The sequence below is a fragment of the Musca autumnalis genome, unplaced genomic scaffold (assembly GCF_047663935.1).
Source record: "Musca autumnalis isolate F117 unplaced genomic scaffold, ASM4766393v1 scaffold_4, whole genome shotgun sequence".
In the NCBI taxonomy this organism is placed as follows: Eukaryota; Metazoa; Arthropoda; class Insecta; order Diptera; family Muscidae; genus Musca; species Musca autumnalis.
This window is the reverse complement of record NW_027411977.1, coordinates 138,938,097-138,953,692: the sequence shown is the minus strand read 5'-3', so window position 1 is coordinate 138,953,692 and position 15,596 is coordinate 138,938,097. Positions and strand designations below refer to the sequence as shown.

Here is a 15,596-nt window from a genome sequence, read left to right as displayed (position 1 = left end):
ATCTCCTCCGGATCAATGTCATCCATATTTTCAAACAAAAAATCATTGATCATGGTGCGGTAACGATCTCCATTGACCGTAACACGAGCTCCGGCCTCATTTTTGAAGAAATAAGGTCCGATGATGCCACCAGCGTGAAAACCGCACCATGCGGTGCATTTTTCTGGATGTAATGGAGTCTGTAGGGTCTCTTGTGGATTGGTCTCACTCCATATGCGGCAATTTTGCTTGAGTATGTGGTACGAAATCTATCCACAGTTCGACGAATGGCTTGTTCAGATGAACGATTATGTACGCCATACAAATGACGAAGTCGTCTATAAGTTGCGCGAATCGACGACTGATTTTCAAAGTAAATTTGGATAATTTCGTAGCGTTGTTCAAGCGTGAGTCTATTCATGATGATTTGTCAGAGTATACTGAAACAAATAAAAAAAAGTTTCATCAAAATTTAATTTTTTGTGTTACTTTTTACAATTTAAATCTATCTAGCTTAAAAAACACCCTTTATCTACCAGATATAGATCAGGTTCAAATATGGACTATATTTGTGCACTCCATCCGGTACCTCCCACACAAAATTTCGGATAAGTTCACTTTAAGACCTGATATCGAATCACTTTGATTTTTGTTGAAGCAACATGCATTCGCTGCCTCAATTACGATGGTAAAAGTTTTTTAGGGGCAAGTCCATACTTCTTGAGCAAACAGCCAGAAGAGTGTGAAAACCCCCTATGGCACCATATGTTGTGGCTGGAGATCCACTTCCATAAGGTCAATGTCGGTCCATTCCTTTTAGTATCTCCTCCGCAAAACTTTTGATCTTTAATCCAAATCAAAATTGTTGTCGGTTCAAACGCCCAAAATTTTTAAAACCCCCTAAATACATACGTATTTTGGGAATAAATTGTTTCCATATACACAGGCTGAGGGTATATCTCTGTCGGCAAAGCCAACTGATACATTTTTACTTGTTAAAGGGGTATTTAAGTGGGATTGCGTTAGAATAATTACTCCGGGTTGTGTATTTTATGTAGTTTGTCTCATTGCCATAACTATCCGTGAAAAATTGCATTGAAATTCGCATAGACCCTAGTTTTGGAATATGTTGACGATTTTCAAAATTATATTGACGATTTTTTTGACGATTTTCGATCAAAAACTGTCGGCAACGCAGGTTCCAGGACATAATAATATAATGGACTGACTCTAAGTCGATTAAATTACACTGCGCAAAAAATAGAGCTCAAAGTCTGAGGGGTGGAAAATTCCTATTGGAGATGAAAGCCCTTGGTGAGTATATACAGAACCCCGAAGGACAGATTCGCCATGAGTCGAACTTCCGCGACCCTAAAAGCCACCTGGAATCAGCGATATATCTTTGTTCGCTGTTGGTTAAGCTTATATTTAAGATGACATGTCTTCAGTCAAATCAAATGAGGACTTTTTTCGTAGAACATTTCGACCACCTAACTCGCTTCCTTCAATGTTCTTTTCACTTTTACCCGAAACTTGCTCAGACAGCCCTTTATCTATTTATTTCAATATATTATTGTTAACCTATTGATGACCTAGAATTCTCGGAGTCATTAAAACAGTTGGATCTCGTTTTGCTATGCACGTTAATTTCATTATTTTTTGGAATAAAGATCCGGAGATCCGAATTATGGAACCGGTTATTCTGATATTAAAACCGAATTTTTATCCGGTTTTTATGAACCGATTAACCGTATATGTATATACTTAGAAGGCTATTAAAATTGTCAATCAGATGTGATTTATATACATTAGACATTTTAAGCGGCTTTGGTAATGGAACAAAGAAACCGTATTTTTGAACCGTTTCTTAAGGTTTGTGAGGATACATTTCTTTGCGTGAAAAAAATTATGTCATGATCAGCCCTTGGTGAGGACATATGAAACCCTGATGGGCAGATCCGCCGTGAGTCGAACCTTTGAGTTATGGCGGGTTGAATTCTGGGATGGTGACCCATAATTACAGTGTAAAAAGTTACGTAACTGAATTTTGAGTGGGTTTAGGGTGCACCGAAGCAATGTGGTCCCATCCTGCGACAAAAATCAAAAAATCGATATCAACAAATTTCAATGACAAAAATGAAAAAACCGCCGCAATTGAGGCAACGAATGCAAGCTCCTTCAACAGAAATCAAAGTGATTCGGGAGCAGGCCGTAACGTGAGCTTATCCGAATTTGTGTGTGGGAAGTCCCCGAAGGTGTGGACAAATATAGTCCATATCTGGTAGATGTATCTATATCTGGTAGGTGTATTGGGATGTGTAAAGTATTGACTAAGTTTGGGCAAAATATTACGAAGGCCAAATTTTGGACCCAATCTGCAGATCCGTTCGAGAGTTAGCTTGCGCTCCAACCACTATACACGGTGCCATAGTGGTTTTTTGCAACTTTCAGGCTATTTTCTCAGGAAGTATGGACTTGCCCCAGATGAAACTTGTACCGTAATATGGGGGGCAATGAATACATGTTGTTACAACAAATATCAAATTAGTATTTTAATCCTTCAGATATTTCCCAATATTTTATTTCATTTTTCATTTAATAATTCCTCGAATCACCCACTGTAACTACGACTACCTGATGTGGCCACAAATGTGGACTACCTCTAATATCCCAATGTAATAATTCACCAAATCAACAGACACTTCCTTTCTTTAGACATTGACTTCACTTGGAATTTATTTGATTTTCCTGAAAAACCTCCATCCGATACGTGCTCAATCATCAATGTTGGATTAACTGCTTCCACCCGCCTACCTCAACCACAACATTATCGTGAATGAAAAATGTTTTAATTTTCCAACATTTGTCTCAAAGATCACTATCGCAATTTCATGGTCGAGGGGCGAGAGATGGGGACATTTTTATATCCCTCTAATCTAATCTCAGTTTGAATTGAAACAATGTTACCAAACACTCTCACTTTTTCAATCAAAACAATTGGTATTGGCCACAGAATGTTGTATCAATGTGTTGTTGTCGTCGTCGCAGTTCGTACGTGACCACGATTATTGGTACTGATCCTTATTCTTACATTTGTTGGAAGTGAAATAAATTCGAACGAATTGAGCAACAAATTAAAACGGGATTTTTTCTACTGAAACTCGGGAAGGAAAGGAAGCCATAAACTAAAAATAAAAAAAAAACAAATCTAAATCAAAATCTTTCCATCTATGCAAGCAAGTTTAAGAATTGTCAGCATCAGAGATAGAAACAATAGCAGGCAAACTAGCAGCAACAATTCATTCTGTTACCAGTGGCTGGCTGTCTAACGGAGGGAGGAACCATAAAACTAATAAAACTGACAGTAGGTGATAAAATAACAAAACGACATTATTTTTTGTTTGCTTCTTTGTTGTTGTCCTAGTAATCTGTGATCTGGTCAAAAAGAACAAAAAGTTAACTAGTGGGCAGAGTCAACAAGTGTCTGTCTGGCTGTGTGTGAATCTGTATAACAGGATCTTGTGTTTTCTTAGATTTATGTTGGGAGATAAGGTAATATTTTCTGGCAAAATCATAGAGTTTTTCATAAACATACAACCTTTTCAAATGATAACAGTTCATAATTTGCTTTGGAACATATTTTCTATCACAACATTTACTAAAGTATGGGGGCATAAATATGTAGGTATGTACTTAATTCGTTTGTATTTTTATGTTCTAAAATTAAAACCAAAACGAATCATCACACACAACACAACAAATGAAGTAATAAAATTCATTAACAATAAAATAACAAATAAACGGAAAAAAAGTCCTCATAACAGAAAGTTATTTCTGTTTTGGCCAGACCAGAACAACAAAAAAAATACACCAAAAATTTTGATTGTTATCGCTACGGGCGTTCTTGGTTGACATTCTTTGTTATTTCTCTTAAACGATGCGAATACAGTTGAGGAGAAGGCGTTCATTGTCGTTTGCTTGATACTACTCAAGAAAACTAAAGGCCATAATTTTAAACGATGATGGACTGACTGTATGACATTTTTCCACTTTAATACCCGTGCAGTTGACCAAACAAAAAGGGATAAAATAATAATAAACAGCATAATATTGTTCGATACAAACAGACGTACAAATGATCAGGAAGACATGCGATTTTTTGCCAATTTCGATGGTTCTTTGTAACAGACTGTAAACCAAATTCAAGTCCGCCTAATAGGTCTGCATATCTAGAGACTCAGGTTTATACTTATGGACCTTTCTTTCTCTAGATCATATAGATATTTCCTGATATTTTTAGATGATGAAAGCCCTTCCACAGGACTCTTGATACTTGCATTCATCCTGGTACTGCATCGTCAATAAGAACTTGGCCACCATATGACGATGATCAACAATTGTTATGAGGAGTCATATTTTTTATGCATTGAGTATCGCTACCATTTAAGTAGACATTGATGCAGCATATCGTACCACAGTGGTTCTGCCCGTGAAAAAAATCGAAAAATTTATGGCGACAAATTTGATTGCGATTGAAATAAATATTCTCTAAACATATCAAATTTTTAACATCCAGCATTATTTTTGTAAATTTACGGCTGTTATATGCCAAGTTAAGTCGAAGATGTTGCGATTTGTATGTGAGGCCTTAAAAACGAAAAATACATCCGCAAAGCATTCCTAGGTTATGAGTAAAATTATAAAAAATTGGAGAGGTAAATGTGCAATTTTCAAAATGAAACCTAAAGGTGATGGCATTGGCAATGTTTTAACGAAAAAACAAATTCATAATTCTATTTTTATTTTCATTAAAAATAATTTTTTATAAATGACTTTTTCTGCAATTTTTAATATAAGCTCTGTTCCAGAACTAAAAAGTTTTTAAAATTTTTAGCACTTTTACACATTTTGCGTTCCCGTACACAAAATTTATCGTTTACGACTTTTACAACTTTTACTACTTTTCAACTTTATAAAGTACGGAACAAGCCAATAATGTTGTTGTAATGTATTTTTTTAAATGCAGGGGTTATCTCTAGTTTACGATTAAAAAAGTGTAGCTGCCCTCATCTGCCACCCGCTAAGTTATTCCTCTTATAGCACTCCTGTAAAATCGTCAAAATTCTGAAAATAGGGAGGTACTTTTATATGGGAGCTATACCTAAACATGGACCTATACTGAACATTTTTTAAAAAGGAAGTATTTTGCTCACTCAGAACTCAAAGTGCAAAATTACAGCCAAATCGGTTGCAAAATGTGGATAAAATCGTCAAAACTTCCAAAATCGGAAGGTACATTTATATGGGGGCTATACCTAACGTGGACCTATATTGAATGTTTTTTTTTTTCAAGGAGGTTGTTTATTCACTCAGAACTCAAAACTGAGGCAGTGAATGCAAGTTGCTCCAACAAAAATCAAAGTGATTCGATAGCAGGCCTTAAAACGAGCTTATCCGTAATTTTGTGTGATAGGTACCCGAAGGAGTGGACAAATATTCGAGCAAAATTTGAAGGAAAGGGTTCCATGCGATGACCTGATTTCATGGCATCTTTTGCATTGGTTCAAACGAAGTCGTGAAAGATCCGATCTTTTCATTAGCATTTGAATGATAATGTCATTGCAAGGGGTTGGTGAAAATGACATGCCAAAGCATTGGTGGAAATGGCATGCTTTGGATCCAAAAATTAATAACATCTTTTGGTGTCGGATCGATTCGAGTACCGAAAATCGATTCTGACTATTTCCTTGTAGCAGTCAAGGTATGTGCTCGTCTTAATGTTGTGGCAAAAGTGCGATCTAACACAGGCATGAAGAAAGCATATCCAACAATTGGACCTCAGGCAACTATGTTCCGTACACAAAAAAGGAGACAAGGCGGTTTGTGCAAATTACAAAGGCATAAGACTCTTACCATGGTCGTAGTCAGAAATGCACTTCGACACCATTTCGAGGGTGCCCAACGGACAAAATTTGATGTTTTGTGAGTAAAATATACAAAAATGTCCAAAAAATCACCTAAAAATCACAAAGATCGCTAGGATAGTGCGGTATGTTTAACACACCGTTTTTCAAACCACACCATTCGTGTGATGATTGCTATGAATTCGTTGAATTTGTGCAGGGCAGGAACAGAGGAGATGTTACACGAGTTTCCTCTCTTCATCGTTTCCGTTGATTTCGACGCATAGCATGGTTACCAATAGCCCTCAAACAGAAGGAGCCGCAGGTAATCTGTGGAGACTTTAGAGTGATTCAGATGGTTCTGCATGACCTTAAGCAATACATTTATTGGGAGAAGATGTGGATGGCCCTTCTAGCGGCATATTGACAAGCAGCTTTTCGGGATCGTCGCTGTCATCCTCATCGTCTTCTCTATTCGGTGCATGCGGGCGTATGATCTTCAGTTTGGCTTTCCTGATGGCAAACAACAGTTTGTTCCCCTATCTCTCAAGAACCTCTCCTCCGTCCTCAGTTACTGAGAGAACTAAGCTCATACCGTTATTATTAGGTGGTTCAGTGGCTATACAGGCTACTCGTCCATTGTGACATCTTTGTTCATTTTCGCACGAGGTCTAATCGGGATCTCCGGGACCGGGATCAGCCTCAGGCCGATTTGTTTTTTTTTTTCAAGAATTTCTTTGAGTTCTTATGCTTGCGTTTGATCATCCTGAAACCACAATGTACTTCACTAGAATCGAAATAGCTACAGGAGAAACCTCGTTTGTAAAAACGTGTTCCATAAAAAATTCAAACAAATTCGTTTCTACTTTACCCCACTCCACAGCGGTGACATGGAACGATTAAAAATATATAGATTGGATAATTTCTTGCAAATCAAAAACATAAATTCTAAATTAAACCAATTCATTGCAACATTGTCTTAGCCGTATATATTCTCATATAAAGTCAATCGCCTTCAGATTTCTTGTGAAACGCTGGATTTACTTTAGCAAGAAACCACCAAGTATTGTTGTAAAGCTATCATAAATATTTCATGGACAATTAACATTGTTGCAGTCCATTTCAAAGTCTGAAAATACTTGGCACTCTAAAAAATATACAATATCATAATTTCTGTACTAATACAGTTTAGCCTTTTCATAATAAATCTCTCATTAATCTATCCTAATGCTCTTCACACTAAGACATCATTGAAGGCTGCACAATATTTTCTTGTTCTGCATTATGAGAATAAAAGAGTCAATATTAAACTTCCCTTCTTTATTCCGGCTCGATTTGCAATGTTATTTCTGGTTTCAAATAGTGCATTTCTTGAATTGATTTGTGCAATTAATTGGAAAAATCATATCACACAACAACAACAAAAACACAAACAAACGAAATAATACTGAAAGTTGCTGTGGATGGATCCTACAAGCAACGAGTTTGTTCAATCATCGATTGATCCCCAGTCAGATGAACAAATGAACAATCGAACGAACAGCAGCCATACGTACGTACATTCAATACATGACAAAGAACAGCAAAATTCCAATCAAACTGAAAATATTTTGAAAATTTACTTATAATGTTAAGGCCACAGCCAGAAGCAATGCAATGGGCCAAATGCAGTAGCAACAAGCACTTCGTGTTGCAAGCTGCAATAACAATTGTTGTCTTACACTCCGCTCCACAAGAGACACAGAATAAATGAGATCAAAATTGTATTGTGAAGGTACAAAAGTACCAGTGGCCATTATTTATTTTAGTGTGATCAGAAAAATCTTAAGTTTTGGAATGACAGACATTGAAAAAAGGACATTTCAAATGTAACTATTCTTATAGATTAAAACTTTGTATTTTATTCCCCTAATCCAATATTATTTTTTATTTTTGCCTTATTTGGGCGGAGGTTATTATATGTACATAATATTTTATTAACCCACTTAAGGCCACTGGTCGTTTAAACGCCACAAAAAATGGTTGCAAAAATTGACGTAAAACTTTGATATTTTCGCATAATTTGGTGGGGTGTTTTGCCTTTTGTTATAGTAATGTGTGTTATCTACGATTCCACGCTTATAAAGTTTCATTTTGTCTATGCATTTCTACGCAATTGGCGTAAAACGCAAGCTATTCAAAAAATAAAACGCAAGCTATTCAAAAAAATCGACTTTTTGTAATTTAACACTTCTGATGAAAAATTTAAAAATGTCATATTTAATGTCATAATTTAATCATAAATTGGTATTCAGTCTTCTTCATAAACAAAAGGAAACTAATTGTTCCATTTTACTTAAATACCACCCGTGGTGGAGGGTATAACAAGCTCGGCCCGGTCGAACTTAACGCCTTCTTACTTGTTTTTGTTAGAATATATTTTTTATGGGTTATTCTGCAAAAAAAATGTCGGTATAGGTCCACGTTTTGATATAGCCCTCATAAAACATACTTCCCGATTTTGGGTATTTCGAAGGTTTTAGCCACGTTATCTAACAAACATGGCTAAAATTTGGTATTTAGTTTCCTTTGTGGAAACAAAACATTCCATCTGAGAGTGGTCGGTACCAGAGGTGGGCGATTGTCGTGTTCGTGGCACTAGAAAACACGACTCTTTAGTTTTGCTGTGTCGTGTTTTCGTACGGCCCATTTTAGCCACAATATCCATTTTCATGTCCTCCACCATAAGATGTGGGTTATATTAAATTTGTTATTCATCCGTTTGCAACACCATTAAAAATATTGGATGTCATTCCGTATTTAGGATTTAAAATGATCAAAAAACTTATCCACAATAAATTATGGACACGTTTTGGAATAGCCATATAATGGTTCCGTCCGATTTCAGATATTTTTAGCCGAACACGTCGATATTCGGTCCAAATCGGATGTAATTTTACAGTTATGGCTCCCACATTTAAATATTTTTTTATAACTTTCAGTTATTTTTAAGTTTTTATCTACATTTTCTGTGTTAAGAAAATATTTGAACTTACATGGATGGTCTGCTTCAGAACTGCAAGAATGTACTAATTTTATACCCTCCACCATACTATGGAGGATATATTAAGTTTGTTTTCCTGTTTGTAGCACATCGAGCTAATCATTTGCGACCATATAAAGTACATGGGGATTTCTGAGCGAAATCGGACACTTTTTCAAAATGAGGTTTTTGATTTCCTTCATTTTTTGCTGTGGTATTGACCCCTTAGATTTTCTTGAATTTTTTTTGTATTAAACTACGATCAGTTGCAAAAATTTTAAGTCCTATTTGGCTGTGGGATTCGAATGAATACTATTTTTTACAGTGTTTTATTTAACTTGCTTTGGTGTGTGTTTAGTTCAAATCTGGTAACTCATTTTTAACACGGTTGCAGTTGACCAATCGAACTAAAACTTTGCACACCTTTCAGATTTGGATGACAATACACGAATATGAAATCAAAAACCGAAATTGGTCCATTTTTACACTGTTTTACAGTGTTTTATCTAATTTGCTTTTCAAATCTGGTAACTAATTTTTCACACAGTTGCAGTTGACCAATCGAACTTAAAATTTGCACACATTTCAGATTTGGATGACAATACATGAATATGAAATCAAAACCAATATTGGTCCATTCTTACAGTGTTTTTACGGTGTCTAACTTTACCACCTTTTCAAATCTGGTAACTGATTTTTAAAACGGTTGCAGTTGACCAATCGAAGTAAAACTTTGCACACTTTTCAGATTTAGATGACAATACGTGAATATGAAACCAAAATCAATATGGGTCCATTTTTTTCCTATAGCCTCCATATAACGGTACCACCCGATTTCCGGTATTTTGCTTTTCAAATCTGGCAACTCATTTTTCACACAGTTGCAGTTGACCAATCGAACTAAAACTTTGCAAATTTTTCAGATTTGGATGACAATACATGAATATGAAATCAAAACCAATATTGGTTCATTTGTACAGTGTTGTACAGTGTTCAATTTTACATGCTTTTCAAATCTGCTAACTCATTTTTAACACAGTTGTAATTGACCAAGCGAACTAAAACTTTGCACACTTTTCAGATATGGATGACAATACATGAATATGAAATCAAAACCAATATCGGTCCATTTTTACACTGTTTTACAGTTTTACATCTAATTTGCTTTTCAAATCTGGTAACTCATTTTTCACACAGTTGTAGTTGACCAATCGAACTAAAACTTTGTACACTTTTCAGATTTGGATGACAATACATGAATATGAAACCAAAACCAATATCGGTCCATTTTTTCCTGCAGCTCCCATCTAGCGGTACCACTCGATTAAAGGCATTTTATCGTCATTTTGGTATAGCCCCCATACATCTGTATCGCCCGATTTCAAGTGTTTTAAGGATTTTATCTTCATTTTTATACCGAATTGCGTGTAACTTGGCATTTGGAGATCCCAGTGGTACAGAAATTTCTCCACCAAAAATTGTGACATTGGTCCAGGTGTTGGTATAGCCCCCATATTACGGCTCCACCCGATTTCAAGTTTTTTTGTCTTAATTTTTCGGGCCGAAATTGCTGTAACTTTGAGTTCCCAACTTCTCCGCCAAAAATTGTGGACATAGGTCCAGGTTTTGATATAGCCCCTATAAATGGTACCACCCAATTTCAGGCATTTTAAAGTTTGTATCTACATTTTCGGCCTAAATTGGTTATGGGGTTCTGTTGAAAATGGAAAGAGCATGTTGAGAGGCAGTGTTTGAATTTTCTACTAGTTTTTCACAGCACAGCACAAGGTCTATGCTGGTGCTGTGAAAGTGACGCAGTATAGCACAAAGCCACAGCATCAAAAATAAAGACGAGTGCTATTGCTATGCTGTGCTATTTTCAAAAACAAAATCGAAAACTGTTGCTGTTCTATGGTGCGAACATAAACGTAGCATAGCGCAAGGTCTATGCTGTGCTTCTGAAATCTTCACAGCACATAGCATAGCATAGTCATCAAAATCAAAAACGAATGCTATTGCTATGCTGTGCTGTTTTCAAAAACAAAAACGAAAACTGTTTCTGTGCTATGCTACGAACATAAAAGTAGCATAGCACATAGCATAGTCATGAAATAGAAAAACGATTGCTGTGTTCTGCTATGCTGTAAACATTTCTACATAGCATAGCATAATTAAAGTTAACCCAGCAAACTCACTAACCCCCATTATTATAAATAAGCCTTCTTTGGTTATAGTTTGGATTTTTCGATCAGATTTTTTAGCGTTCCGGTTAAAATAATATTAAAAGGGATCATTCAATTTCAAGGAGAACTTTCTTGGCATTAACTTATAATGTGAAAATTATATTTTTAATGTCTTCAAATTCGTTTATTTTGCGTTTTCAAATACATCCAATAGTAAAAGAAAACTTATAACAATGACCCTATGACTTGTTCAGTGTTGTTTATTGCTTACAAGGTACATACATGGTACTTTTTTCATCGATTGGATAATAAATGTGGTCTATAGAGTGATTTTGTGAAAATTCGCCCAATTTTAACCAATTTTAATTTTAATTTGTATTGGTGAATTTTCACAAAATCACTTTACAGATCACATTTATTGTCCAATCGATGAAAACAGTTTACAAGTTGCTAAACAAGTAATCCCACAAACATTTTTGAAAATCGGGTCAGATTTTAATTTTGGCTATATAAAGGGCCCATGGAAACTTTGAGGTCCCAGTGGCACGTGTTAACATATTCCGATTGAGCTCAAACTCTGACAATCTTAATTTTTAACAAAACAGGGGAAACCGAATGTATCACAAAACTCTAGAAGACATATTATTAGTAAAGCTAAATTCAGCCTTTATAAACGAAGCTATAAACAAATTGTCCCTTTTTGAAGACCAGAATCAAGAAGATTTGTCCAAATTTTTTGTATAATTAGCCACCGTTATGCATTTTTCTAATTTCCGTTAAACATTCTAAATGTTCCTTACAGTAAAAATATATTTATTTGTGTATCTAAGCACTAAGACAAATACATTCTTATAATTGCGCAGCAGTTGAATATTTCAACCAATTTGCTGTTTGTTATATAACTGTTATACTTCAAATACATACCTCTTTGCCTTCAAACATTTTTCTGGGTTATGTTTGATGCTATGCTGTTGATTTTGTTCATAGCACAGTACAGCAATAGCTTTCGTTTTTGTTTTCTTGACTGCGGCTGTTTACTATGTTGTTAAAATGTCTGCAGCACAGCATAGCAATAGTATTCGTTTTTGATTTTGATGACTATGCTATGCTATGTGCTTCGCAGATTTCAGAAGCACAGCATAGACCTTGTGCTATGCTACTTTAATGTTCGCAGCATAGAACAGCAACAGTTTTCGTTTTTATTTTGGATGACTATGCTATGTGCTGTGAAGATTTCAGAAGCACAGCATAGACCATGTGCTGTGCTACTTTTATGTTCGCAGCATAGCACAGCAACAGTTTTCGATTTTGTTTTTGAAAACAGCACAGCATAGCAATAGCATATTTTTAGCGATTTCAGTGCTGTGCTGGTAGCAAATTCAAACACTGTTTAGAGGGGAAAGTTCGGAGGAAGTTGTTCGGCGATGGTTTTTCGGAAGTTCGGTGGAAGTTGTGTATCTAGGATCCAAGCTTTTCGAAGAAGGGCAAGCATATGTGGCATTGAGTCGTGTAAGATCGCTGGATGGATTAAGAATAGGAGAACTGGATTGCTCGAAACTAACAGGAAAGGGGCCATGCAATAACGAAGCGTTAACTGAAATCAATAGGACGAGAAACTACCAACCTAAATAAATTTTTACTAACATTATACATTTAATTAAAAAATGTAAGCCCATCATTAAATATCATTTATAATCTCTAGTATACACAAATAAAATTGAAAATCTTAAAAATGTATTTACAAAAAAATTAAAAATAATTATAAAATTAATAAGTTTCAGTGTTCTATTTTTAAATGCACTAAAAACTAGAAAATAAGTATATAATTAAAAAAATTAAGTAACAGTGTTTTATTTATAAATATACTTAAAAGTAGAAAATAATTTTTCATGGTGGAATCTCTCAAATAAAACGCTTGCATTTGAATTAAAAATTGTGACAATATTGAACGGCAAGCGTTATATTTGAGAAATGAAAAATTATTTTCTACTTTTAAGTATATTTATAAATAAAACACTGTTACTTAATTCTTTTAATTATATTGTTACGGAATTAGATTTAACTAATCTCCGTGTAGACGTTGTTTTATTCCCCGATACGATTTGTACCAAATAAAACAGGGTTCGTTTTAGATTACGTTTCTACAATGCTTTATTTACTTTATTACACTTATTCGGAGCTGACTGTTATAGCTAAGTACACAGCTTTACTTCTTTACTAGTCGATGTTTACACTTCGGTATAAAATTCACAACTGATCACTGTTTGCCCGGCAACGCATATTTATATGCCCACATTTGTCGTTTAGAAGTATCTAGAGCATGCATCTGGCAACATCGAGAAGCCAACTAACAACAAACACACAGACGCACACTCGCGCCTAGCGAACAACAACAACACACATATACGGGATACAAACACAGAATACAGACATGACGTAATGGACAAAGTAAAGTACAACAAAAACAAATACTGGGCGATAATTGAACGATTATGGCAAAACAAATGGAAACAAAGGCACATTAGTAACATGTAAAGAACTAGAATGATGAAGATAATTCTACATGGTAGTTGTTGTTGCTTAAATAAAGTAACTGCGTAATAAAACTTTACGTTACAATTCAAATTTTTAAATTAACGGAAATTAAACTAATTTAACATAAATCTATCAGTTACATTCGTAACATTGCCTCCCGCTTAAGCCTGTTCGTCCCGAATAGGCACAGTTCCCTCTCTGTGGTATGGGCATTGGTAACACACTGCCTCCCGCTTAAGCCTGTTCCTCATGACCTGGCACAGTTCTCGTTCCATAGCGGGCCAACCGTTCTAGATGTACCACCTTCATCTTCGATCTAGGGCTGTCGCTCTTCTGTATGCGATACACGACGTCATTTATTTTCGTGACTACCTTGTAGGGGCCTTCCCAGTGCGTTTGTAATTTGGGGCATAGTCCTTTTTTCCGTTGTGGGTTGAACAATAGTACCAGTTGCCCTTCTTGGAACCCATCAGTATTTGCCGCTCGATCGTACCTCGCCTTCATGCGATTGCTGACCATTTTTATCCGATGGCGTACTGCATCGTGGACTTCACTGAAAGAGTTTTGACTGTCTTCATCGTTATCAATTTCGGGGTTTGGTGTGGCACCGAAGATCAGGTCACCAGGCAGCTTTAATTCATTGCCGAACAAAATTCTGGCTGGGGTTCGAGATGTGGAGTCATGAATGGCCGTCCTATAGGCTAGTAGGAATTTTGGAATATGCTCATCCCAGTCTCTTTGGCCGCTATCTACCACCTTTCGTAGATGCTCTTCCAGGGTGCGATTAAATCTTTCCACCATGCCATCTGATTGTGGATGCAGGGGCGTTGTCCTCGTTTTCTTGATTCCGTAGGTGTCACACATTTCTTTGAAGATCGCTGACTCAAAATTTCTTCCTTGATCGGAATGAACCTCGGATGGGACACCATAGCGACAAATCCAATTCTTGCTAAACACATCCACTATTGTCTTGGCTTCCTGGTTGGGAATGGCATAAACCTCTGGCCATTTGCTGAAGTAATCCATGACCACTAAGACATACCGGTTTCCAGAGTCGCTTATTGGAAACGGTCCAGCCACATCCATTGCGATTCTTTCAAATGGAGCTCCTGAATTATACTGTTGCATGTGGCCTCGACTCTTCCGGGTTGGACCTTTAGCTCTTATACACCTCTCACAATTGGCAATCCAGTCTGCAATGGATTTCTGACAGCCGACCCAGTAGAACCTCTGCTTTATCTTTTCAGCAGTCTTTGTTACACCAAGGTGTCCTCCACTTGGCCCATCGTGAAACTCTGACAAGACGTCTTTTATTTTGGAGTCTGGTACGACGATCAAGTTACGGTGTGTTTTTCCATCGTCGCTCTCCCACTTACGATGTAGGCACCCATCTATTAGAAGTAGACTGTTCCACTGGGTCCAATAAGATTTCAAAAGGGGGCTTTCGGGCGCTATTTCTTTGCGACTAGGGCGTTCGCCCATTTCCATAGCAGAAATAATTTTGCCTAGGGTGCGATCTTTTCTTTGTTCCGCCGACCAATCCTCACCGGACTCAACCTGCAGTCGCCGGACATCGACGATACTTGCTTTGCTTTCAGCCTTCAAGCAATGTCTACATTCAATTTTGCATGGCCGACGAGACAGGGCATCAGCATTACCGTGTTTTCCACCTTTTCTGTGCTCGATACTTAGGTCATAACTCTGAAGCCTCTCTATCCAACGGGCCAATTGACCTTCCGGGTTCTTAAACTGGAGCAGCCATCGCAGAGCGGAATGATCGGTTCTTAGCAGGAAGGGCTGTCCATACAGGTATTTGTGATAGTGTTTGATGCTCTCCACAACTGCCAGCAGCTCTCTCCTCGTCACACAGTAATTCCTCTCAGGCTTTGACAATGTTCGGCTGTAGTACCCGATGACTTTTTCTTGGCCGTCTATTTCCTGGGAAAGGACACCACCGATCCCGTATGCACTGGC

The 15,596-nt window shown here is 36.7% G+C and overlaps 1 protein-coding gene across 2 annotated transcripts in view; it reads left to right on the top strand.

Annotated features, from left to right (window-relative positions):
* Positions 1–15,596, top strand: part of trh (PAS domain-containing protein trachealess) — a 249,941-nt gene that overhangs the window by 159,425 nt on the left and 74,920 nt on the right. The window lies entirely within an intron of this gene.